Below are 25,593 nucleotides of genomic sequence, written 5' to 3'. Positions count from 1 at the left end.
TTAACATTCTTCTCTCAGAACTGCACGCTGGGACTCATATAGCAGAATATTGGAGTCAAAATGCATCCTGTTGGTCTGAGAGAAGAATTTTTCACCTTTATTCTCCAAATCAGTCTTCGTTTAATGCTCCTTTCCTTTTTGTCACACATTGTGTTATAGAAAAGGAGTACTTGTGGCACCTTAGAGACTAACCAATTTATTTGAGCATAAGCTTTCGTGAGCTACAGCTCACTTCATCGGATGCATACTGAAGAAAGTGTAGAAGATCTTTTTATACACACAAAGCATGAAAAAATATCTCCTCCCACCCCACTCTCCTGCTGGTAATAGCTTATCTGAAGTGATCACTCTCCTTACAATGTGTATGATAATCAAGATGGGCCATTTCCAGCACAAATCCAGGTTTTTTCACACACACCCCCCCGCACCCACACACACAAATCCACTCTCCTGCTGGTAATAGCTTATCTAAAGTGATCACTCTCCTTACAATGTGTATGATAATCAAGGTGGGCCATTTCCAGCACAAATCCAGGGTTTAACAAGAACGTCTTGGGGGGGGGGCGGTTTGCAAAAAACAAGGGGAAATAGGTTACCTTGCATAATGACCCAGCCACTCCCAGTCTCTATTCAAGGCTAAGTTAATTGTATCCAATTTGCAAATGAATTCCAATTCAACAGTTTCTCGCTGGAGTCTGGATCTGAAGTTTTTTTGTTGTAATATCGCAACTTTCATGTCTGTAATCGCGTGACCAGAGAGATTGAAGTGTTCTCCGACTGGTTTATGAATGTTATAAATCTTGACATCTGATTTGTGTCCATTTATTCTTTTACATAGAGACTGTCCAGTTTGACCAATGTACATGGCAGAGGGGCATTGCTGGCACATGATGGCATATATCACATTGGTGGATGTGCAGGTGAACGAGCCTCTGATAGTGTGGCTGATGTTATTAGGCCCTGTGATGGTGTCCCCTGAATAGATATGTGGGCACAGTTGGCAACGGGCTTTGTTGCAAGGATAGGTTCCTGGGTTAGTGGTTCTGTTGTGTGGTATGTGGTTGCTGGTGAGTATTTGCTTCAGGTTGGGGGGCTGTCTGTAGGCAAGGACTGGCCTGTCTCTCAAGATTTGTGAGAGCGTTGGGTCATCCTTCAGGATAGGTTGTAGATCCTTAATAATGCATTGGAGGGGTTTTAGTTGGGGGCTGATGGTGACGGCTAGTGGCGTTCTGTTATTTTCTTTGTTAGGCCTGTCCTGTAGTAGGTGACTTCTGGGAACTCTTCTGGCTCTATCAATCTGTTTCTTCACTTCCACAGGTGGGTATTGTAGTTGTAAGAATGCTTGATAGAGCTCTTGTAGGTGTTTGTCTCTGTCTGAGGGGTTGGAGCAAATGCGGTTGTATCGCAGAGCTTGGCTGTAGATGATGGATCGTGTGGTGTGGTCAGGGTGAAAGCTGGAGGCATGTAGGTAGGAATAGCGGTCAGTAGGTTTCCGGTATAGGGTGGTGTTTATGTGACCATCGCTTATGAGCACTGTAGTGTCCAGGAAGTGGATCTCTTGTGTGGACTGGTCCAGGCTGAGGTTGATGTTGGGACAGAAATTGTTGAAATTATGGTGGAATTCCTCAAGGGCTTCTTTTCCATGGGTCCAGATGATGAAGATGTCATCAATATAGCGCAAGTAGAGTAGGGGCGTTAGGGGACGAGAGCTAAGGAAGCGTTGTTCTAAGTCAGCCATAAAAATGTTGGCATACTGTGGGGCCATGCGGGTACCCAAAGCAGTGCCGCTACAGCATTTGCTCAAGAAACTCCCTGAAAAAGCACAAGATCAAATCCGCACAGACACACCCCTGGAACCCCGACCTGGGATATTCTATCTACTACCCAAGATCCATAAACCTGGAAATCCTGGGCGCCCCATCATCTCAGGCATTGGCACCCTGACAGCAGGATTGTCTGGCTATGTAGACTCCCTCCTCAGGCCCTACGCTACCAGCACTCCCAGCTACCTTTGAGACACCACTGACTTCCTGAGGAAACTTCAATCCATCGGTGATCTTCCTGATAACACCATCCTGGCCACTATGGATGTAGAAGCCCTCTACACCAACATTCCACACAAAGATGGACTACAAGCCGTCAAGAACACTATCCCCGATAATGTCACGGCTAACCTGGTGGCTGAACTTTGTGACTTTGTCCTTACCCATAACTATTTTACATTTGGGGACAATGTATACCTTCAGATCAGCGGCACTGCTATGGGTACCCGCATGGCCCCACAGTATGCCAACATTTTTATGGCTGACTTAGAACAACGCTTCCTCAGCTCTCGTCCCCTAAAGCCCCTACTCTACTTGCGCTATATTGATGACATCTTCATCATCTGGACCCATGGAAAAGAAGCCCTTGAGGAATTCCACCATGATTTCAACAACTTCCATCCCACCATCAACCTCAGCCTGGTCCAGTCCACACAAGAGATCCACTTCCTGGACACTACAGTGCTAATAAACAATGGTCACATAATCACCACCCTATACCGGAAACCTACTGACCGCTATTCCTACCTACATGCCTCCAGCTTTCACCCTGACCACACCACATGATCCATCGTCTACAGCCAAGCTCTGCGATACAACCGCATTTGCTCCAACCCCTCAGACAGAGACAAACACCTACAAGAGCTCTATCAAGCATTCTTACAACTACAATACCCACCTGTGGAAGTGAAGAAACAGATTGATAGAGCCAGAAGAGTTCCCAGAAGTCACCTACTACAGGACAGGCCTAACAAAGAAAATAACAGAACGCCACTAGCCGTCACCATCAGCCCCCAACTAAAACCCCTCCAATGCATTATTAAGGATCTACAACCTATCCTAAAGGATGACCCAACGCTCTCACAAATCTTGAGAGACAGGCCAGTCCTTGCCTACAGACAGCCCCCCAACCTGAAGCAAATACTCACCAGCAACCACATACCACACAACAGAACCACTAACCCAGGAACCTATCCTTGCAACAAAGCCCGTTGCCAACTGTGCCCACATATCTATTCAGGGGACACCATCACAGGGCCTAATAACATCAACCACACTATCAGAGGCTCGTTCACCTGCACATCCATCAATGTGATATATGCCATCATGTGCCAGCAATGCCCCTCTGCCATGTACATTGGTCAAACTGGACAGTCTCTACGTAAAAGAATAAATGGACACAAATCAGATGTCAAGAATTATAACATTCATAAACCAGTCGAAGAACACTTCAATCTGTCTGGTCACGTGATTACAGACATGAAAGTTGCGATATTACAACAAAAAACCTTCAGATCCAGACTCCAGCGAGAAACTGTTGAATTGGAATTCATTTGCAAATTGGATACAATTAACTTATCCTTGAATAGAGACTGGGAGTGGCTGGGTCATTATGCAAGTTAACCTATTTCCCCTTGTTTTTTCCTACCCCCCCAGACGTTCTTGTTAAACCCTGGATTTTGCTGGAAATGGCCCACCTTAATTATCATACACATTGTAAGGAGAGTGGTCACTTTAGATAAGCTATTACCAGCAGGAGAGTGGATTTGTGTGTGTGTGTGTGTGTGTGTGTGGGGTGGGGGGGGTGAGAAAACCTGAATTTGTGCTGGAAATGGCCCATCTTGATTATCATACACATTGTAAGGAGAGTGATCACTTTAGATAAGCTATTACCAGCAGGAGAGTGGGGTGCGGGGAGATATTTTTTCATGCTTTGTGTGTATAAAAAGATCTTCTACACTTTCCACAGTATGCATCCGATGAAGTGAGCTGTAGCTCATGAAAGCTTATGCTCAAATAAATTGGTTAGTCTCTAAGGTGCCACAAGTACTCCTTTTCTTTTTGTGAACACAGACTAACACGGCTGTTACTCTGAAACCTGTCATTGTGTTATAGGGCTCTCCTATAGGTCCATCCGAACCCTGCTGCTTTGCTTTCTTCACTCCGGTGTTTTCTGGAGTCCTTAGAGTTGCAGTTCTCGTTTCTTTGTAGGCTGAAGTGTCCCAACATCCCTTGCCATCACTGCTGAAGCAGTGCGTTGGATGCTTTGAAATACAGAGACAAAAGTAGGTTCTTGCTGCCTGGAGGAAAGCAAGAACTTCAAACCATGAGGACTCCAATGAGGAGCACAGCTCTACTGTAAAAATAATTATTGTCACACCACATTGGTACCCTCTAGCCCAAATTGAACACTGTGTGGGAGTGCCCATCTACTCCACTATACAGTTTACATGAAAATGGTCATCATGCTCACTTTTCCTCCAGAGTTTGTGTGGAGCTGATATACTTCAGTGTGTTTGTTCCAGAGTCACATGAAGCTGACATTGCACCCTATGCTAGAGTTGGCCTGGAGGTCACACTATACTTTGTATAACGTTTTTCACTGGAAACCATGGCAAGAAGCTGCCTTGGCTGAGCCATGAAGGAGACCCATGTGGGACAGCAGGGGACACTGTCAGTCAGGATTGAGGTGCACTGGCAGCATTAGGAATTTGCTTATGAGAATCACAGGCCTGGCTTAGGAAGGGGCACTTTGGGTCAATACAACGGATGGTACAGTGGCAGAATTGCTTTGAGGGACCAAAACTGGAATAGTAGGGTTGCTACAGGTGGATTTCTAGCATTGTATAGGGGCCCAGACCACAGTAGAGAGACAGAGCTGTGGGAGAAAGGAAGAGGAAGCTTATAATGGCACCTACCTGCATTATGCTTGGCCCCTCCCTCACCAGCAAAATTCACCAACACTAGTTTTGTGTGTGGTGGGAGAGCTGGGACTAGAAGGGAGGGGGAACTGTCTGTATATTTTTTCACCACTGAACTCCTCTGTGCTCCTCAAATCCCCACATTTCAAACTGAACAAAGCGTCAGTGATGCCACGCTGAGGTGCAGATGTCATGTCCCCCAGTCAGCCATGCCTTGTGATGCTGTTGAAGAAATCTATGACTTAGAGGCACATTTCATAGCTCCCTGCTCTCAGTCACGCACACTATGAGCCTGTGACTTCAAAGAGGTATCTGAAAGGGAATGTTTGAAAATAAGAGAGGTTTCCGTCAAGTCATTTTTTCCCCTCCCAGGATATAACCAGCTTTAGAATATTTTGGTATAACTGCTTCTCAGTGGGATTTTTCTTATTTTAGAAAGAAAACAAAAAGAGCTTGGCAGTGGAAAAGAAAACACAGCTATGTGCTATCATATTAAAGTAGGAGTCTCCAACTCCCATGCCTAGCATGCTACTCTCTATCCTGCCTTTCAGGTCCGGATGGAGCAATGCATGCTGGGAGCTGTAGTTCTCATAGGCTAGTGGTTTTCAGCCTTTTCCTTATTTTGACTGTATGTTACAGTGTAGAGTCACATAATGGACTTCCACAATGCATTTAGCTATAAAGAAAGGGCAGGGGCTCAGGAACCCCTGAGACCTGTTTGTGATGATCCTGGGGCTTGTGCCCCTCCTCCCCCCAGCTTTCAATAACCACACTATAGGCCATATCTCTCAGGTGGTGTTAGATTCAGTGTTCTGTTTTTATGTAACTAAGGTTTGAGGGTAGAGATTATCTAATTTAGGGGGTGATGTTGCTGCCCATCTCCATAGTATTTGAGCACTTTACACATAAAATCAATAGCAATAGTGAAGTGGCTAATGGATTTCATGGAACTTCTGGGACTTCTTTTTAGGGTAGAAAAAAGAAAAGGAGTATAAAAAGATTCTGCTTGGGTTATACATGGAGTATAAAAGGTATAATTAACTATAACTCTATGCAATTTTATATAGTGTATAAAATTCTACCTGAGGTTCAGTTGTGTTTTCATTTCTCTGACTGACTTATTAATTAATATTGACGGGGGGTATTTTTGCTTATTTTGATTTTTGAACTTCAATGTCATTCTTGATTGATTAAAGTTTGGACACGCCTGTTGTAAGATGAATGATCGAGTGATTTACAGTTGGGTACCTGCTTGACTGGTTAATCGGTTGAATGCCATGGTGGTGGAATGTGCTTTATGTTTTTAATGATCTATATCTTTACATTTACTACTTTGCAAATGAGCATTTGAAAATGTCAGTCGTCGCCCTTTTTAGAGACCCGCAATGAATCTGCTTCCACTCATAAGTAATGCTGTCATCCTAAACAAGTGCCAATAAAACCTCTGTACATCCACACCATTATATATTCTCTCTGTATACATGATTTGGCTTAATTCTTCATACCCTGGTCCATAACATTTAAGGGGACTGTTGCCCTTCTATATTTCCCAATTGCTTTATGCCTGATGATGTGCATATTCAGAACACTCCAAAATCTAAACAGATGATCATTATTACACCTTTAAAACTGAGGGTTCCCTTAGTAACAGTGGTAGGGGTATGGGCTGAGCTGTTCTGCAGAAGGAACCCTTAGGAGTAGCCCATTAGGGGAAGAAGACATGGGCTAAACTTTGTGTTATGTACAAGTTGACTTGATGAACAAAGCCAAACCTCAGGAAGAGGCTTAGTTTGGACACTGCATAGTGCGTGGCCTGCGTTCTTAGGGAACCAACTCACAGAACACCAAAAAATTCCTTCTGATTTCAGTCCCTCACATGCATGGGAGACCAGGGAATGGCCTGTTTTCGTATGTGTATCCTGGGGGGGAGGGGGTCTTGAAAACATTCACCATTCTGACTTTGAGTTGAGACAGGGATGGAAAGAAGCATTGATCTAATTATATGATAAGGATGGACAGGGTCAGGAAGCAATAGGGTGACAGGGAGATGTTAATCGCCAGAGCTTCTGATAGTGTTCAGGGCACAGTGACCCACCTGGGTGTTATCAATTAATGAGATCCAAACTGACTGTCATCCTGGGCTATGTGGGAAATGGAAGAATATACAGTATGATTTACAAGTGAAATGAAATATAGCTCTGCTGTCCCACTTCACATGCTCATGCACTAGGAATGAAATCCCAGCCAGTTCTATCTCAGAGGCAATAGGCTGGAGAAGGCCACTGCCGGTGGAATCCCAGCTGCTTTCCTTGCTCTGTCATGAAATGATGATGGTTGTAGCTGCTGTACAGGACCAATGGCTACACTGATTTCAGTGACTACCAATCAAGTAGTTGCCACTCACAAATCTCTTTAGCTTCATGGTTTCTATGTCACAGCATTTCTTTTCCGAGCAACAGTGCAGCTGTGTGCACGTGAGGTTGCAAGTGTCTGTGTTTGTGTGCTTGTTTGTGGGCAACTCTGTGTGTGTCTTTTGATTTTGGGACCATCTGCCTCCCTGTGTGTGCACATGCATCTATGCAAGAGCGTGTGAATGTATGTATGTGTACGTGTCACATAAGCATGTGCGGCTGTCTGAGTGTTAGTGGGAAGAGGCTCAAGCAATCCCGTAACCCTCATTGGATCAGATTCATTCTTTACATAAGGAATTAGTCTGGCCTGTTATTGTCAGCCACATGTTTATGCTTCCAACGGCCAGCTCCAAGGCATGTGTCACTCATCAGAGTTCAACAGACAAGGAGTGGGGGAAGCTGGAGGAAGGGTTACAACAAATGGCAGCAGTGTGAAAAATAGGATTTTCCTTGTTTTCAGCTGAAGCAAATATTTACAAAAAACTCTTTCATTATTTTTTCAAAGCAGATGTTATCAGTAAGTACCAGTTTAAATCACACACAGGCAACTTGGATTGTAGTATTGATGCAAATAAGATTAAGCATTAGGAACAGAGTTTTCCCAAATAACATTGGTACATCCGATAGCATGACAGATGGAATTCCTGACTACTCCTGCTGGCCATTGGAATTTACTTATACATTCTTTGTCTCTGCAAACATTCATATCAGAGGTCAGAAACAAGTCCATGCCTAAATCTGGCTAAAGGTTTGGGAAGGAGATTGGAAAAGTAGCCAGGTTCTTTTGATGATGAGCTTTCCCCCCTATTCTGCATTCTGCATGAAGAAAGACAGCCTCTTCTTCTTCTTCAATTTGCTTCCCTTTGTGGGTGTATTTAGTGCTTCTGAACATGAGAGGCTGATACAACTATCTAGAACTAGGCAGAATCTGTGAGTCCTAAACTACTGTGAAAACGTACCTCAACCTTAGTCTAGAACAAGCCCCAGTTATTCCAGTTCTGGGTTTCTACACAACTCTGCCAGTGCACCTCATTTGTGCCCCGCAATACCTTTTGCCATTCCAATACTAGAAAGGTGGCACGGTGCTCTTTTGGCATTCAGTAAATAGTGATGCAATGTTTCTTGCTGCAGAAAATGTACTGATACTTGACTAAAGACAATGATAGTTTAATTAAATGGAAAAAAAATGTTTGTCAACTCTGTGCATATGTGTGGGTGGGCTGGGGTGGGGAATAATGAGTAGACTTCCACTAGGTGGATCATTAAGTGACCAAGTTATTTTGTATTGGCTACTATTAGTGTTAAGATAAAGCATATGTTTCTATAAATAACGTCACTTTTGATGCAAAATCCATTTGAGTAGATAGCCTGAGGAGTGGGGTCTCATCTCTCACATGCACTATAGAGATTTTCTTCCCCTTAAAATGCCTACCCTCCTGCCCCGTACTTTAACAGTGATGTGCTGTTGGGGCTCCAGGAAGCCCCTTGTTAAAACTCTGCCATGAAACTGACAGGTGCTTTGGACTGATTTCTCTGCCTCGGATGAAGTTCACCATCTCCCTGGCTACTACTCTGGCATCCCTGTCAAACAGGGCATCCCTGCAGCTTATACAAATGGTCATGAAGAGCTTTTTAAAAAACACTTTGAGATGTACCAAATTGATCCAAAATATCAGATATTTTTAACACATGGAAGGAGCCTCCAGATCCCCTAGAAAGTCCCCATCTCCAACTCAAGCTATACAAGTTGACCACTTTGCTATGCAGTCAAAGTTTGTAGTACATTTTTCAAGAGCAAAGCATAACCATTCTCAGAAATCACCCTTCATATAAATGTATTTGCCTACTGGTGCTATCTTGTTTGCTTGTGGCTATGAGAAAGCATTTGTATTTGAATGGCAAAAGAAATGAATGGATTCCTCATTCTCTCAAACCCATCTTTCTGTGAACATTTGTGCCCTGGACACAGACTCAAAGGAGATCTTTGTGGAAGCCCTTACTAGTAGAGCCCAGCACAGATACAAAATTTGTATCCGCATCCAATCAGCAATCAGCACATATGATCTGTGGATATCCACAGATTTGCAGGACTCTAGAAATAAAATTTGGATCTGCATTCATCTGCAATCTGCAAATGTGGGCCACAGATATCCACATACTCAGATTTGCAGGGTTCTACTTACCAGTATGGCACCATCACTCCCAAATAGGAGGACCGAAGGCCTGATTCAAAGTCCGTTGAAGTCAAGGGAAAGACTCCCATTAACTTGAATGAACGGGGTTTGGATCAGGCCCAGAAAGCACAGCTGTCTCTAAGGGTATCTGAAGGAGTCAGTAAAGCATTCTCTGTGTGAACAATACTGCCTTTCACTTTGCCAATTCCTGAAAAGGAGGGATCCTAAGTTACTTCTGAGACTTATATGCAAACGGTGAGTGAGAGCCAGTGTTATTGATGAGCAAACTGCAGAAGGCTTTAGTGGTTCACCTTAGACAAACAACCCATAAGCTGTATGCCTGTATGTGAGCCTCTTGAATCTGCAAATTTGGGAGAACTGGCTCATTCACCAGGTTTCTGGTGCTTCTTATTTCCAGTCAGGCTAGGTAAACTATGGGTGATTTGTAACTTCCACTGCTGGATCTAATCGGCACCTGGAAGATTAGAGGCAGAGGAGATGGAAAAATCTCTTTGAAGAAAAGTTAAGTGAACATTTTATCAAAACTCCAAAGTAGCAGGTTGAGTTTTGGGCAGTGGTGAGGAGATACATCTGTCCCTGGTTATAACCAGCTAGGTTGGATGATCATGGTTGAAATTTTCAAAGCCAACGTGTGTCTGAGTCCCCTACTCTGCTTTGGAAATGTCAGCCTGTATACAGTTTTGCTTCTTTGGCCTGAGTGATTAGTCAGTATTCAGAGCCTGACAGGATTGTTTCCATGGGAATGAGAAATTGATGCTATGAGTCAGGAATATTTTTGGTCTTATCTTGCTTATTTACACAGAATGTACACAAAGCCCTGTTTCCCTGAACACAGACAACAAACAACAGCAGGAAGTTTCCTTGTCAGAAACCCGAAGGTCTGCCACGCCGGTGAGCTCCATGCCCAAGAAGCCCTGGCCTCTGCTTCCTCTCAGAGCAGTGCTCATGATTCCTTTTGGCTTTTATGCCTCCAACCCACACACAGCCTACTACCAATATACTAGCCTCTCTGTTTGAAACCTGAAAACCTATCAGTCCACACACCATAGGGCTGACCTGCCAAGTGACCTGGTGACTTGGGCGGTAGCCCCACAGCCCTCACCAGTTTTTACTACTTAACGGGGTTTGATTGCTCCTTCTGAGGAGCCTGAAGAAGAGTTCTTGGCACACCCATTGGCTTTAATGGTTCTGTGGTTGTCTTTGGAACCAAGACTCTTCTCCTGGCAGCCATTAGCACCTTTCAGCATAACATATCCTAATAACTAACATATCTAATATAACTAACATAACTAATAATTAACATATCCTAATAACCAAACACAGGGTGACATAAATGGTGGTATCAACTACACCCTCAATATGTGTGTACAACAACAGTCTGAGGAGGTGCAAAATGGCAGCATTATAGAAAGAATGGCAATCAAAAGGGGGATGTGTGATATTGTAAGATTACTTCATTTTACAGCCTCCTGTTATGTGCTTTTCTTGATACCATTTTGCCTTTCTGCCTCATGCTTCCTTGGCATGTAATATGGACTTGCTGAGGTGAGGCTTACATTTCCATTGACATCACCTCAGAACTGAGCCCATAGAGAGCTGGCTACTTGCTGCATATGGGCATCATTCACGGACAGAAAGGACTCTTTTTTACCTCCTCTCTTGAACACCCCGAGTAAATCCACACAAAATTAAAGCTGCATTGACTTCTGTGACGTACTTCCCCCATGCTGGAGAGGCTCCGGTAGTGCACCTCAGGGCCTGACTGGAAAAAGGACTTCCCTGCATAGGTTTTCAGTATCTTATGGCTGCTGCTGCCAAGATGGTGGTGGAACTGTAGTGAAATGAACAGGACAGCATGGGTTATTTTTGCAATTTTAGGGATGATCCCTAATCAAGGCATGATTTGGAAAAGCATTAGGCATTGGGGACTACATGCTTGGCACAGCCAGGAAGAGAGCACCTGCGGTATCACCAACAATTGCAGGTGTATGCCAGCATCCTACGGATCTAAGGTGAGTATTATTAGGACAGCAGCACAGCAAATGAACTGAAGGAGCAGCAGTGAAATGCGTGCTAGTTATCAAACAAGATTATGGGCCAGTTTAGTTGTACTATGCTGGGGATCTGGTTTTGATTCCCATTCCAGATGTATGCCTCTCCCAACGTGCATGGACTGGGAGTGCTACAGAGGCAGCTTATTCAACCTCAAAGAGGGGAGACAGTAGCCCCATGACTCAGTGGTGACCATTCTGGACAAATAAGGTACAGCATTTAGGGGCTCCAAAGGGAATCCTATCCTGTTCTCCTTAGCTGGCAAGCAAGGCAGTGAATTATAAAATTCCATTTAGCCTATACACCTTTTTGAGCAGGGACTGCCCCTTACTGTGTGTATGTACAGCACCTAGTGCAGTGGAGCCTCTAAGTGCTATGGCATTACAAACTAATAAATGCATAATAGTAATTAATAATACCAGTGGTAAGTGAGGAGATCTTCAGATCTCCAGAAGGGCTCTGGGGACATCCTTCACAAAGGAAAAGTTTGTTAATGACACTTGATAAAAGCATCCACTGTTTGTCTGTTGATGATTTGGCCATATAGATCTGCCTTATTTATGCAATTTTACTACATTTTTACCAAGATGGCATAAAACATTTACTATCTGAAAATTCCCTCTTGCTCTTTCCTTCTGGTAAAAATAGTAGATAGATGCAAGAAGCAGTTTTAAGCAGAGTGGCTGCGGACAATTTGCATGTACTGTACAGTGCTGTACCATAGGAGGGCACAGCCTGCTGGCTAGCTAAGTAATGTAACACATCTCCTGTCACATTAAAAACATTCAAAAGATGCCTTGGAATCTGTTTCTCATCACGGGAGACATACAATAAGTGGCTGAATGAAGAGCAAGAACATCCAAGTGCCATATTATAATCTCCTGTGTCTGTCTTCTCACATGAGGGCAAGATAAGACCCACTTGTGCGGTGTATATTTGATTCTTCTCAGCTCTCCTCATACTGTTTGAATTGAGAATTGAATATTTCCTTTTTTCCTTTCTTTTTTATAAATAGCCCAGGTATTTCTCCTTTGTTCCTATTGTGACATCTCAGGTATCTCCTATTATCCCCCTATTTTTATTCAAGGCGCTTCTACAGCAGCAGCAGCCTCCACTGCAGACAATGTAAAATGTAGGCAGGGCTAATCATGATTCAGGCTATTCTCTTGCTTACCTCCTTTAAAAAGGCCGTTGTGCAATAGATGGAACATCAGAAATGAACGCAACGAAATATAATCGTGTATATACAGAGACAGAGAGAGGCAAACACCTATCTCTCGCTATATGTATTTATATTCTTTCCTTTGCCCTCCTTTTCTTTCTTTTTGTCCTATTTAATTTTCTTGCTCTCTTTCTCTCTTAACATCACTTACAAGGGTTCTGGACTTAGCTATGGGTATTGGATGGAAAACAATAAATCCAGTATAACCCTCATGATGTGAGCTATTTAAATTAACTGGTGTTTCTGTTAAGAAAGTGAAAGCGCACTGAATCGGCGATATCTTGAACCTCTCAAACTCTTTTTTGGTTTAAGGATTTCCCATTTGTTTCTGATTTCACAACAGAGCTAGGGGTTTATCTAAAATAAAGAGAATATTTGCTGGAATAAAAGCTGAATTCACTTTTTCTGCTGTTTGCTCATGCCACTTTTGTGTTTGTCTTCTATGAATATTCTAGAGAATAAATTTAGCTGTGGGGATGTTCATAAAACAGTGAATTTTAAGTGGATATTAGAGAACAGCCATGGAAAACAAATTTTGAATTCATACATGTCAGTATTTCACAATGGAAGCCTGACTGCCTGTGTTCCCAGTCCAGGCTATCTATCACTGTTTGAATTTCAAATAGTCACAACAAACTGCTCACAAATAATGTACAAGCCAAGGGCCTCACTGAAGTCAAAGGAAAACCTCTCACCCTGAATCTTCTGAGACCCATGCTTCTTGTGCTGTTTTGATACTCGCCTTGCTCACCAGAATGTAGCAGAGATGGACAGCCAGAGAAATGCAGTCACGAAAAAAAGAAACAAACATACAGTCCTGGGTTTGTTCTTGACAGATTTCCAAGCAGAGAAGTTCTCCAAGTTGCTGTCAGTGTTGTAGACCTCACGTTGTGGGACTGACATATACATCATGATCAGGCAGGAGGTTTTATTTTTATCTTGTGTTTTTAGGTTATATTTAGGGCATACCAGCCTGACAGTATCTATGTTAATGATCACGTGTGTGTGTGCATCTGGACGTCTCCCTTCTAGTGTTGAAGAGATATAAAACAGGCTAGAATGGCTGCTCTCATTCAGATGGAGATAAAACAGAAGACCTGATTATTCAGTCATTCAAGATCCGCTGGCCCTTTCCTCAGGACTAGGGATCTGCTGTCTTGGCAAATCCCAATTTTGGTAATTACATTTTGCCTCAATTCATAAATATCATGGCCGGGTCATGGGCAGCCAGACCTACTGGTCAGAGTCAGGATCCACAGTCATGGGACGGGAGCCAAAAGTCAGCCTGGTTAGGATACTGGGAGATCAGAAGCAGGAGACAAACTTGAGAGCACAACCATGAATCAGGACAGGTCATGATACTGGGGGTCCGAGGCAGGAGACAAACTGAAGATGAGAACCATGGGTTAGGAGTCAGAGTCAGGCTGGGTCAGGATACCAAGAGGTGAGAAGTAGGAGACAAACTGGAGTCTGGAACTACAATCATATGCTGGGAGTCAAGCCAAGAAGTTTGGATGCAAGGAAGTCAAGCCAGGAGCACAGGAGCCACACAGTCCAGAGCAGGTTGGAGCCCAATTGCATGGACAATTTCCTGTTCTAGAGCTGGGTTTATATGGAAGCTGTGGACCAGTCAGGATCCCCAGCATTTTGCCTGTCAGGATCCAGGACTGGAGTCCTCTGACAGGGTTCAGCTTCTGTCCTAGGAAGTGTTAGCAGGTCACTGGGTGGCAGGTTGCAGCTTACTAGACGGTTCCTGACAGGAAGAGACTTTCAAAGGCACAAATGGTGTTTAGGGGCCTAAATCCTATTAAAAGTCACTGAACTGGGCACTGAACTGCCATTGGCACCTTTGGCAATCTCCTAAATAAATAAAATTTAGCATTTATTGTGCTTCTGTTCTTCCAACCCCATTACAAACAGAGCTGGAAGAAAGAAGCAAAACATTTCCCAGCTGCTCTTCATTCAGATTTGTAAACTCTTGGCTTTAGCTGTGTTCAGACCCATTTGTATTTTCTTTTGGCTAATATTGTAGGCTGGGATATTTGGAGGTGCCTAAGGGAGTTAGGCACCTGACTCAATGAATTTCAATGGGATTTTAGCACCTATCTCATTTGAACTCCTTTGACAATTTCAGCACTTGCAAAGAAGTTACTAGCAGGAATATATGCAGAGTCAGAAGATTGCAAGTAAACACTGAATACATACAAAAGCATGGAGAAGGGCTTTGCTTTCTTGCTTATGTCTATCTTCAACCTTTGAGCATGCCCAGTGTGAACTAGATGTTTCTAGAGGCCAGAGAGAATTCAGATTGAGCTGATTGCCTGTATAGTTGAAAAAAAATGCTCCATTTTTTCTCCAGCCAGCCTGCCTCCTTCCTGAACACTGAAATTCCTAATGGAAAGGAAGACGGAAGGATAGAAGGAAAGAAAGAGCTCAGCAGCTATCCACCTATTCCCCTTTCATTGTTTTGATTGGGCCTACGACTGTTCTCCCATCTTTCTTGTTTTCAGTGGCCCTGAGAAAGCACCTGCCATTCAGAGCTTCTGAACCACTCAGGAGCACAGCCCCTCTCCTGTGTAACTTAGACACCTCAATGGCATCCATATCATCCAACCATCCACCCCTGCATCTCACAAGATGGTGCTTTCTCCCCATTTCCCCTTCTTAGAAGCCACTCAAAGCTCTCAAGCTTGGTTTACATATAATTGCCAATTTGGTGCAGAACTCAGGGCAGCTCTGCCACATAAATAGTGGGGGCCGCCCACATAATTCAGGTCTAATGTGGTGCACGGTATCACAGGGTCTTAGCTACAGTATTTCTCACTTTCCATCCTGATCTGCTGAGCAGTGTTGTCTGCCAGTAAACAGCTGCTGTAATTCACCCAGCAGGCATCTGCATTTTGGTAATGGATGAAGGGATCCCTAGGTATATAAGTTGTATAATACTTTAGGCTTGTAAATTAATTTGGGGTCCTTAATAAAGGAATAAAAGGCACTTTATGGATGAAAGAGTATAGTAAATAATAAAAAGCATGGTAAATAGAAAAAAAGCATGGTAATAATGGTAAATAATAATATTATTAATACATTTATGAAGCAAAGGCAGATCAAAGTAATACAATTCAGTCTTTAGGCTTAACTTATTCTGTGAAGGAGCTATGGATAACATACTTAAAAAAAAAACTAACGGGAAATTAAAACCAAGGAAATAGCCGCAAGGGAAAGAGTTACTGGAATGGAACTGAAGAGTTCCTGGCAAAGATTGGACCATCGTGTTGCGAACAGAAGGAGGGAAAGAAGTTATGTGAATGCCATGGGCTACTGTTTTTACAAATAAGATCAAACTCATAATAAATCTAAATCATCAGCAGTGTTGGGTGGAACCAAACCTTGGAACCAAGTGGTTAAGACAAAGGAAATATTAAAATGCTTCACACACACACACACAAACAAACCAACTTTCCACTGTATAAGAACGGCCATACTGGGTCAGACCAGTGGTCCAGCTAGCCCAGTATCTTGTCTTCCAACAGTGGCTGCTGCCAGATGTTTCAGAGGTAGTGAACAGAACAGGGCAATTCATCAAAGGATCCATCTGCTGTTGTCCAGCCCCAGCTTCTAGCAGTCAGAGGTATAGGGACAACCAGAGCATGGGCTTTCACTCCTGCTTAATAGCTATTGATGGACCTATCCTCTATGAATTTATCTGATTCTTTTTTAATCCACTTATACTTTTGGCCTTTACAACTTCTCCTCACAATAAGGTCCACAGATTGGCTGTGTGAAGAAGTACTTCTTTATGTTTGTTTTAAACCTGTTGCCTATTAATTTCATTGGGTGATCCCTCGTTCTTGTGCTATGTGAAGGGGTAAATAACATTTCCTAATTCGCTTTCTCTCATGATTCATATCCCCCCTCAGTTGTCTCTTTTCCAAGCAGAACAGTCCAAGTCTTTTTAATATCTGCTCATATGGAAGCTGGTCCATACCCACAATAATTTTTGTTGCCCTTCTCTGTACTTTTTCCAATTCTAATATATCTTTTTTGAGACAGGACAACCAGAACTGCACAAAGTATTCAAGGTGTGAGCATGCCATGGATATATATAGTGGCATTATGATATTTTCTATTTTCTTATTTATACCTTTCCTAATGGTTCCTAACATTCTGTTTGCTTTTGTGACTGCTGCTGCACATTGAGCAGAAGATTTCAGAGAACTATCCATGTTGACTCCTAAATCTCTTTCTTGAGTGGTAACAGCTAATTTAGACCCCATCATTTTGTATGAATAGTACGGATTATGTTTTCCAATGTGCATTACTTTGCATTTATCAGCATTGAATTTCATCTGCCATTTTGTTGCCCAGTCACCCAGTTTTGCAAGATCCATTTGTAACTCTTTGCAGTCAGCTTTGGACTTACCTAACTTGAGTAGTTTTCGATTTTCTGCAAAGTTTGCCACCTCACTGTTTATCCCTTTATCCAGATTGTTTATAAATATGTTGAACAACACTGCCTGCCCCACAGATCCTTGGGGACCTAGCTATATACTTCTCTCCATTGTGAAAACTGACCATTTATTCCTACCATTTGTTTCCTATCTTTTTACCAGTTACTGATCCTTACTTTGCTTAAGAACTTTTGGTGAAGGACATTGTCAAAGGCTTTCTGAAAGTCTAAGTATGCTATACCAAATGGTTCACACTTGTCCACATGCTTTTTGACACCCTAAAAAAATTCTAATAGATTGTGAGGCATGATTTCTCTTTACAAAGCTGTGTTGACTCTTCCCCAACATATTGTGTTTATCTATGTGTCTGATAAGTTTGTTCTTTACTATAGTTTCAACCAATTTGCCTGGTACTGAAGTTGGGCTTACCAGCCTGTAATTGCCAGGATTGCATCTATAGCCTTTTAAAAAAAAATGGCATCACATTAGCTATCCTCCAGTCATCTGATACAGACACTGATTTAAGCAACAGATTACATACCACAGTTAGTAGCTCTGCAATTTTATATTTGAATTCCTTCAGAATTCTTGGTTGAATACCATTTGGTACTGGTGATCTATTAGTGTTTAATTTATCTATTTGTTCCAAAACCTCCTTTATTGGTACCTCAATCTGGAACAGTTCCTAAAAAGAATGGCTCAGGTGTGGGAATCTCCCTCACATCCTCTGCAGTGAAGACCAATGCAAAGAATCCATTTAACTTCTCCACAACAACCTTGTCTTCTTTGAGTGCTCCTTTAGCACCTCGCTTATCCAGTGGTCCCACTGATTATTTGACAGGCTTCCTGCTTCTGATGTACTTTTAAAAAAAACCCTTGTTGTTAATTTCTGTCTTCCACTAGTTGCTCTTCACATTTTTTTTGACCTGCCTAATTATAAAACACTTAGATCCAGATTCTGGCTGTGACACAGGCCCTTTGTGCTGCTCTGATTGTGTAAAGGGACCATAAAGCTGAGCTAGTCAGATAGATTAGTGAGTGTTCTCTTGTTCTAGGGAAATCTCTGGGTGGTGCAGAGCTGACATTTTAAAACACTTTCAAATGTGACTAACTAAAAGATACCACAGGTGGGCATGTTGGAGACTTTAATACACAGGACGCTAATTAAAGCCATTTCTGTTTAGAAGTGATGGCATAGGGGAGTCCTGTGGTAGATTTGGAAATTTCTCATTCCAAAAATCAATGACGACTATAGAAAAGTCATACAGCACATCAGCACCATTAGCCTTGAAGACCACAGCTTTCAGTTTACCCAGGAATCTGTACAGAAGGGTAGTGGCGGTGCACGCTTCCTTCATTCCCAAGAAGCTGTTCAAGCCTTGTCCTGAATAGGAGGAAAGAATCACCACACTCGAGGTATTTTATACTCCAGGCCCTTTCAGTCTTTGATTTGACTTTGCTGAGACAACTGACAATAGAGCTGATTATCAGCGGCAGTGATGGTGCTTGTTGAGGCTGACACCTGCCCACCAGGAACTGGATGCCGACCACTAGCTCTTTTCACATCAGCCAGCACACAGCTGACAGATGGCAAATACATCCAATCACAGCGACAGTTTACAAGGCCAGATATCTGTAATACAACAGTTAATTTGCATTACAACGGCCATATCTTGAAAAATAGTGTGTGATCGAATCACAGATGTGACATCAGTAATGGGATCATTCTTCATGGTAATCTGCAGGAATGGGCAATGGTGTTAGCAATTAATAGTAATATTTTGCATTTATGCTGCACCTCTCATCAATGGACTACAAAGCTCTTTAATGGTATGTCTACACTACACACCACTGGCAGTGCCATGAAGGGTAAGTGTAGCTACATGCTGCAGTGAAAATCAAGCTGCCTCCACACTGGTGTGTGTAGCTACATGTGGCAGTGAAAGGCTCTGGCAGAGGGGTGTGGGGCAGTGGGGAAAGGCTGTGCCAGTGAAGGCTGGAGGCTTTCCCTGCTACCTCCCCCAAGACAGAGCCTTTCCCTGTGGCAGGGAAAGACTCCAGCAATGAGGAGGAAGTGGACACTGCATTGCTAAAATTAGCAGTCTACATGGGAGTGGCATTGCTTGGGCACGTAGACAGCCATGTAGGGTAAATACCCACAGGGTTCAGGCATGTTTTTCCTCGCCTAAGCAGTGCCTCACTGTCTACACTGTGATTTATACCCATGCTAGGAGGGCATGCAGTGTATGTAATCTACACACTGCCGTAAGGAGTGTGCAGTGTAGACCTGTCCAAAGTGGTATCATCCCTGTTACAGTGGAAGAAACTGAAATCCAAAGAGACTTAGGAGCAACATCTCTGTGTAAAGGTCTCCTACGTGGCAGAACGGATGCGGTTCCACTGTCCAAGGTCTGTGTTGAGGAGAGGGCTGCAGGCCATGTGCCTCCCCCTCCCGCACTTTGCATGGAGTGTTCCATAAAACACGGGGAGAGAAGGGGCTGAGGGCATGGCAGAAGCTGGTGCGGGACAGAGCCAGTGGATTGCTTTGTAAATGTTCAGAGAGAGGCAGCACAGACAGGATCGAGGTGATTGCAGTGGCAAGGCAGCAGTGGCAGCTGCTCCCTGGCCAGATATAGGAGTTAAAGATTCCTCCTCTGAGCCCTTGGGGAGATCACCGGCTCGCAGTCTGCTACTCAGGATGTATGCTGATTCCCAAGAGTTGGGCTGAGGTCTCCTGACTTCCCAGGCTCTGGGATAAATTAATAATTGCCCTAGAACCCCTTTATAGCAGTCAGTGTGACGCAAAGAAGCCATAGGGCAGGTGTAGGACCTCTCTGGGGAATGCTCTCAGCACAAGGGGCTGCTATGACAAGTATAGATACAGCGCCGCCAAAGCTGTACCACTTCCACAGGGGCCCCAGTTCTGTGGCTGAGAGTAAGAGGAGGTGTGACTGTGGCAAACCTGCTTGCATCAGTGCATTGGCTCTTCGGAGTACGTCTGCAGCAAAAGGTAAAGCCACCCTTTGGCAGGGTTGAATCTGGCCCTGTGCCTCCATTCACCCCATTTTTCATTCCTGTTTCATCCAGTGATTACACAATGGCAGCATTTTTGCAAATGGGAATGTACAGATTGTTTTCCAATACAAACGAAGGTCAGTGGGTAGGTTCTGACCATGCAATCTAAAAAAAAAAAAACCCTATTGTTTCTCCAGCCTTCCAGTCCCAAACAGACGCACAGGATACCGGTACTACAGGTTTGCTCACAGAGAAGCTTTCTCATTGCTCCAGCTTTATCAAAGGCTATGCATTCTCTCCTTCCCCCACCCCTCCACTCACTTTACCAGCAGCCACCTGCCAGCCTCAGCTTCTGGTCCCAACCACACATGGCTTGAGGGGCCAGGTGTTTCCTCCCTCACTACAGTAACCATGACACTAACACAGTCTGCACTGATCATTCTGCTTTGATTCTTTTAGATTTCTCTCTATGCAAACACTCACAACAGAAGCATCAGTGAGGTCAGCTACCCGTAGCTCACTCATAAAGGCACCCAGGAAAATACTTAGGGGTTATTATATCATAGTTTGAGCTGGGCCATGATGATGGGCCATGTCCTCAGCTAGTGTAAATCAGTATGGCACTATGCCAGGTCACACCAGTGGAGGATCTGTTCCTACAATTGTAAAACAACAGATTTGAGGAATTCCATGACATTTTTTCAATATTTTTTCCATTATTTGCCCAGCTCTAATCACAATGCAGATAGATAAGGGTTGGCACACATACCATTTTTTTCCAGGGCTGTCCTGATTTTACTGGGCCATTCCTATATCCTGGAAGTCTAACTTTTAAGGTATAAAAAGGGTCCCAAAAGCACTTTTGGGGCTGTGCAAGGGCAAAGTGTTGTATTCTTGCATGATGACATTGTATTATAGAATGCAGTTATATTTACCTTGAGAAGGAAATGAAACATCTTTAAAATCTGGGCTTTAGTTCCCAATTTTCTCCTTGGAAGTTTTTCCCAGTTTTTGTCTGTCTTGCTATTTGGACTGTAATCTCTACAGGGCAGAGACTGGTTCTCACTATGTGTTTACACAGTGCTTTGCACAGTGGAGTCTCTAAGCATCACTAATAAATAATAAATAATAATAATAATATGTGTCACAATTATGTGATGTGTGTGTTATTCCCCTTCCCCGAAGGATAAACAGTAAAAGGTGCTGAACCCTCAATGCTAAATAAACTATATGCCTTTTATTTTTAACTGTGTGATACCTGCAGTAATTTGTACACAATAAATTGGTAGGAATTCATGGAATTTCTCTACAAGCCATTGGTGGCCGCCATTCACTCATGAGACACCTTTCCTAAGGAAGGCCCAGGAGAATGCTCAAAGATAATGAAAAAAGCAGGGGCTGAGACAGGAGTAAAGAACGATAAGAAGATTAAATTAATGCAGCAGTGCTAGGCTAACCCCTGGATGAAAGCCTAGAAGTTAGACAGCGAAGTCAGCAGGAGTCCTGCAGAATTGGTCTAAGAAAGCCCATTAAATAATACATGATTCATTCTTATTGCTCACCTTCTCTTTCATCTTTACGGGCTGAACAGTAAAAGAGATCCTTTATTCCATATATCTCTTTTCAATGAAACAGTAAATAAGCAAGTGCTAAGCTCCAGATGTAATAACAAGATCTGTCAAGAGCCCAATGGGTCTGCACTGTTTTTGTTTGTTCTTTCTTTCTTTCTTTCTTTCTTTCTTTCTTTCTTTCTTTCTTTCTTTCTTTCTTATTGTTTTTTTATTTATTAAAATTCTCTGGATACAGATTTACTTTCTTTGCTCCTTCTATATTATTGCTTCACCTGCCTTGAATTGGGAACTGCAGGCACTTTGATAAATGGATTGTAAAGTTGTCTAGATTCACTGTGGCTTCTTAAAGTACCTGTGTATCCTTGGCCGAAATGCAATTTTGTAACTTCCTGCAGCAATTGCTCCTCAGTGAATCACAACAAATATCACTCTGCCTCCCACAGAACAGGACACTAGAGGGGCTATTTCCTCCCTTCCCAGTGGTGAAATTATGTCAGTGTCACAAAGTATTTTATTACATCATTGAAATCATGTAGCCACAACTGGTCCTGGCTTTAAAGGTGAACAACAAAGCTACAGTCACGTTCCTGGGCCAGATTCTATTTTAGGCCTGATCCAAAACTAATGGACTTTCTCTGGAAGTTAGGCACCTCAATCCCATTAGACTTCTATCTGCCTCTTTAGGCACCTAAATACCTTTATAACTCTGGCCTTTACTCTGCAAGGAATCTCACTGATTTCAACGGGACTACTTGTGGAGTGAATCACTGCTTATGAATCAGTAGGGGTATCAGAATGTGGCCCACTGACACAAGACGTTTCATTGTAACCAAAACAGCTCATCAGCAATGTAAAACTGATGTATTGTGGAATATTTTCAGTAAACCAGAGAAAGTGATGAAGGAATCCACAGAGGGAGTGGTCATTTTAAAAAGTTATGTTGACAAATGTATTTCTTGGCTGGATTCCCGCCTCAGATCCCAAACTTGCATAGTGAAGAGTTTCTCCACACAAATCTGTGCTTAGCTTAGTGGGTTTTTTTAGTTCACCTTTTAACTGCAGGTCTAACACAATGCACTCTTCTCCATCAGAACCCTGAGTGAGGATCAGTTTTCTCTGTTAGGCAATATATTGCAGCTAGTTACTAATGTTGCATTTCAGTGCTTCATTTGATTTATATTGTATTCACACACACACACACACACACACACACACACAAGCACGCTCCAAATCAGAGATGATTTTTCTGCTGGAAGACAAAATATCTTATATACTGTTTTAAGAGGTCAGTTCATGAGTCATACAGGATACATTTTACCTCATTAATCCATCTGGGCCCTCCTGATACATGTTTCATGAGTGCTAAATAAGACAGCCTTGATGCAAACAAGGGCTTATATTATTTTTCTGTGATCATATATTCTCAGGTGATTCTGCTCAGAATACAGGTGTATTAAAATACAGTCTGTTCTTAATTCTTTTCATTGCACTTTCAGCCCTTGTCAAAATTACTAATGTGCCTTTAGCTTAATCTTATTTCTCATTACAGAGTCTCCAAACTGCCTGAAATATTCATGTGATGGGAAAGGAAGAAAGTGAAGAGCCAATTGGTGGGTGTCTTTTCCAGAAGCTGAGGAAAATGTCAATACCTGAAACTTTTTTTTTTCAAACTGACAAATGTTGCCAATTAGATGTTTTATTTAAAATGTGTTTTTCTGTCCAAATCTTAATAAAAAGTAAGGACCTAAAAGCCAGTTCATTGCCCCTGAGAAGGCAACAGCAGAGGTTTTCAACCTGTGTTCTGCAGACTATGTCTAAGGGGTCCGCAAAAGGTTGTCATTACCATAGAACAGTGGTTTTCAACCTGTGGTCTGAGGACCCCTGGGGGTTCTCAGATTATGTCTAAGATTTCCAGCAAGGTGAACACCTCCATTTGAAATTATTTAGGGGTTTGCAAATGAAAAAAGATTGGAAACCACTCGGCGATATCATTCCAGGGATGGAAAGCAACTTTTAAGAGAGACCTCCTGAGAATTCCCATGCTATAAGGGAATCGTGACATATGCCTCCACACACCATAAGGGGCATTTATGGAGCATGTTTATGGCTCTCTATTGATTCCTCAGGGAGGAGGAATTGAGGAAAACCAAGGAAGTGATGGGGGGCAGGGCTAAGAGGAAAGGGATGGGAATAGAGTGAGAGAGAAAGTGATAGAAGAAGGGGAAAATGTGAGAGGGTTATGAAAGGGACAGCAGGGGGGATGAGAAGGGCAGAAGGAGGACAAGAGGAAGTTTTAAAGAAAAAAAACAATGAGACAGAGAAAGAGGAAAGAAATGGCGATGATTGTTGACATGGCAAAAGGATTTGGGATTTGATGAATGAAGCTTCAGAGAATACTAAAATTTTCCTCTTAGTGGAACCCCAAGATCATTTATGTCTAAATGGGACAATAACTGCAAAGAGAAATCACTACATGTGAGTAACCTAATATTTTAGAGGAAATTGCTCCATAATGCACTGAGTTAATTAATTGTGCACAGTGCACTTTCTGGCCTTCCCTCACCCTCTGTTTCTAATCTTAGGGAATGCCTGGATCTCATCTCTATTCCTGTTTCCTATTTGTTCCCCCTCCCCCTTTGTGCAGAGTCAGTAGGAGAAAAATGACAGTCTATTGAGTATGTTATAAATACCTTGCAATGAGTGGAGTAAACAACATGGTAATAACATTTCAAAAAGCTGGCCAGCCAGCCAGCCTGCCTCCCAAGTGAGACACTTTTTATTATGTTCCGCTCCAAGTGTCATTTTCCTAATGCTGCCCATACATCTTGTGCTGGGTGACAAATCAAATCTGTATTCACCCTTGCTTTCTCTGGCAGTGGAGAGGCACGGCAGTAGCCGGCTCATGGCATATAAAGTGCGTCATAAAACTGCAAGGGTTCCCTCATAATTTATTCTCCTGGCTTTTGTTTTTGTTGTTGTGAGGGAGGAGGGGGACAGCAGATGACTGCAAATGTGCATTCTTTGACTGCCTTGCCTGATCTGTTTCCTTCAGGTGCTGTGTTGTTTGTTTGCTTTGACAATTGCACATGCCAGAGAAATAGGAGAGAGCTTCAGGTGGTGTTTGAAGGGCATGCCCTATCCTACACGAGTGGAGTCTTCAATCAGGAAGTGGATGATGCCTTGTTATGGGTGACTGAGGAGAGCAAATAAACAAGAATAAAATAAAATTACAAATCTACTCCTCAGGTGGTAATTTGTTTTGGACAGTGAAGATAGTACAGTATTCTGAAAGCAATCGCTTAAGCACCCACCCAGGATTGGATGAACTGGGTGGGAGAGGCAGAGACAAAGGGTCAGGGGCCTACTGGATTACTAAAGGTGATCTGGGTTCAGTCCCCATTTCAATCACCAGTGAAGTGAGCTTGATCTTTTCATGCCAGTGCCATAAAGAACATGCAACTAGATTTGCAGTTCTGAATAAAACTAATCTCTGACCATCTCTCCATTAAGGAGAGACCAATAAGTATAATTCAAAAACCCACACTAAACCATCCAGCTAATCCGCAATCCCAAGGCAGGCACATCTAAAACCCTCACCGAATTTACATCTTCTGGAAGGCCAGTCCCCTCCATCAAAACCAGTTACAATGGTCAAAGGCCTCTTCCTCCCCACCACAAATGTCCCTGCTCCTGGTCCCAGTGCAATGCATGTGTTAAGCTTTGAAAACCTCTCCAGTGGAAAAAAAAAAACAAAATCTTCACTTCCATCCACCTAATCCACACCATGATTTGATCAGATTGTTCTTGTTGCTTCAAGAGCTAACTCTTGCACTTTGAACTCACTGTGGTCCAATAATGGAAAATAATGTGAATAATTATTTGAAGGAAGAAAAATAGCAATGTTGGCCAGGAATATTACTCACAGCAACTTA

The 25,593-nt window shown here is 42.8% G+C and overlaps 1 protein-coding gene and 1 long non-coding RNA gene across 11 annotated transcripts in view; one reads left to right on the top strand and one right to left on the bottom strand.

Moving 5' to 3' along the window:
* CHRM2 (cholinergic receptor muscarinic 2) overlaps nt 1–25,593 on the bottom strand; it is a 242,997-nt gene that overhangs the window by 133,013 nt on the left and 84,391 nt on the right. The window contains exon 3 of one of the 10 annotated variants that reach the window (XR_012665956.1): nt 4,658–5,056. The exons of the other annotated variants lie outside the window; for them this stretch is intronic. The gene's annotated coding sequence lies outside the window, so the exon portion shown is untranslated. Of the gene's footprint in view, nt 1–4,657; nt 5,057–25,593 lie in introns of those variants that run through there. 10 annotated transcript variants of the gene reach the window in all.
* On the top strand, nt 19,902–24,859 carry LOC142070669 (uncharacterized). The gene is made up of 3 exons (XR_012666631.1): nt 19,902–20,085; nt 23,211–23,271; nt 24,714–24,859. It is a non-coding gene; the product is annotated as an uncharacterized LOC142070669 (long non-coding RNA).

Source organism: Caretta caretta, chromosome 1 (genome assembly GCF_965140235.1).
Source record: "Caretta caretta isolate rCarCar2 chromosome 1, rCarCar1.hap1, whole genome shotgun sequence".
Lineage (NCBI taxonomy): Eukaryota > Metazoa > Chordata > Testudines > Cheloniidae > Caretta > Caretta caretta.
Note: the sequence above shows the minus strand (reverse complement) of the source record. Positions and strands in the feature narration are given on the sequence as shown.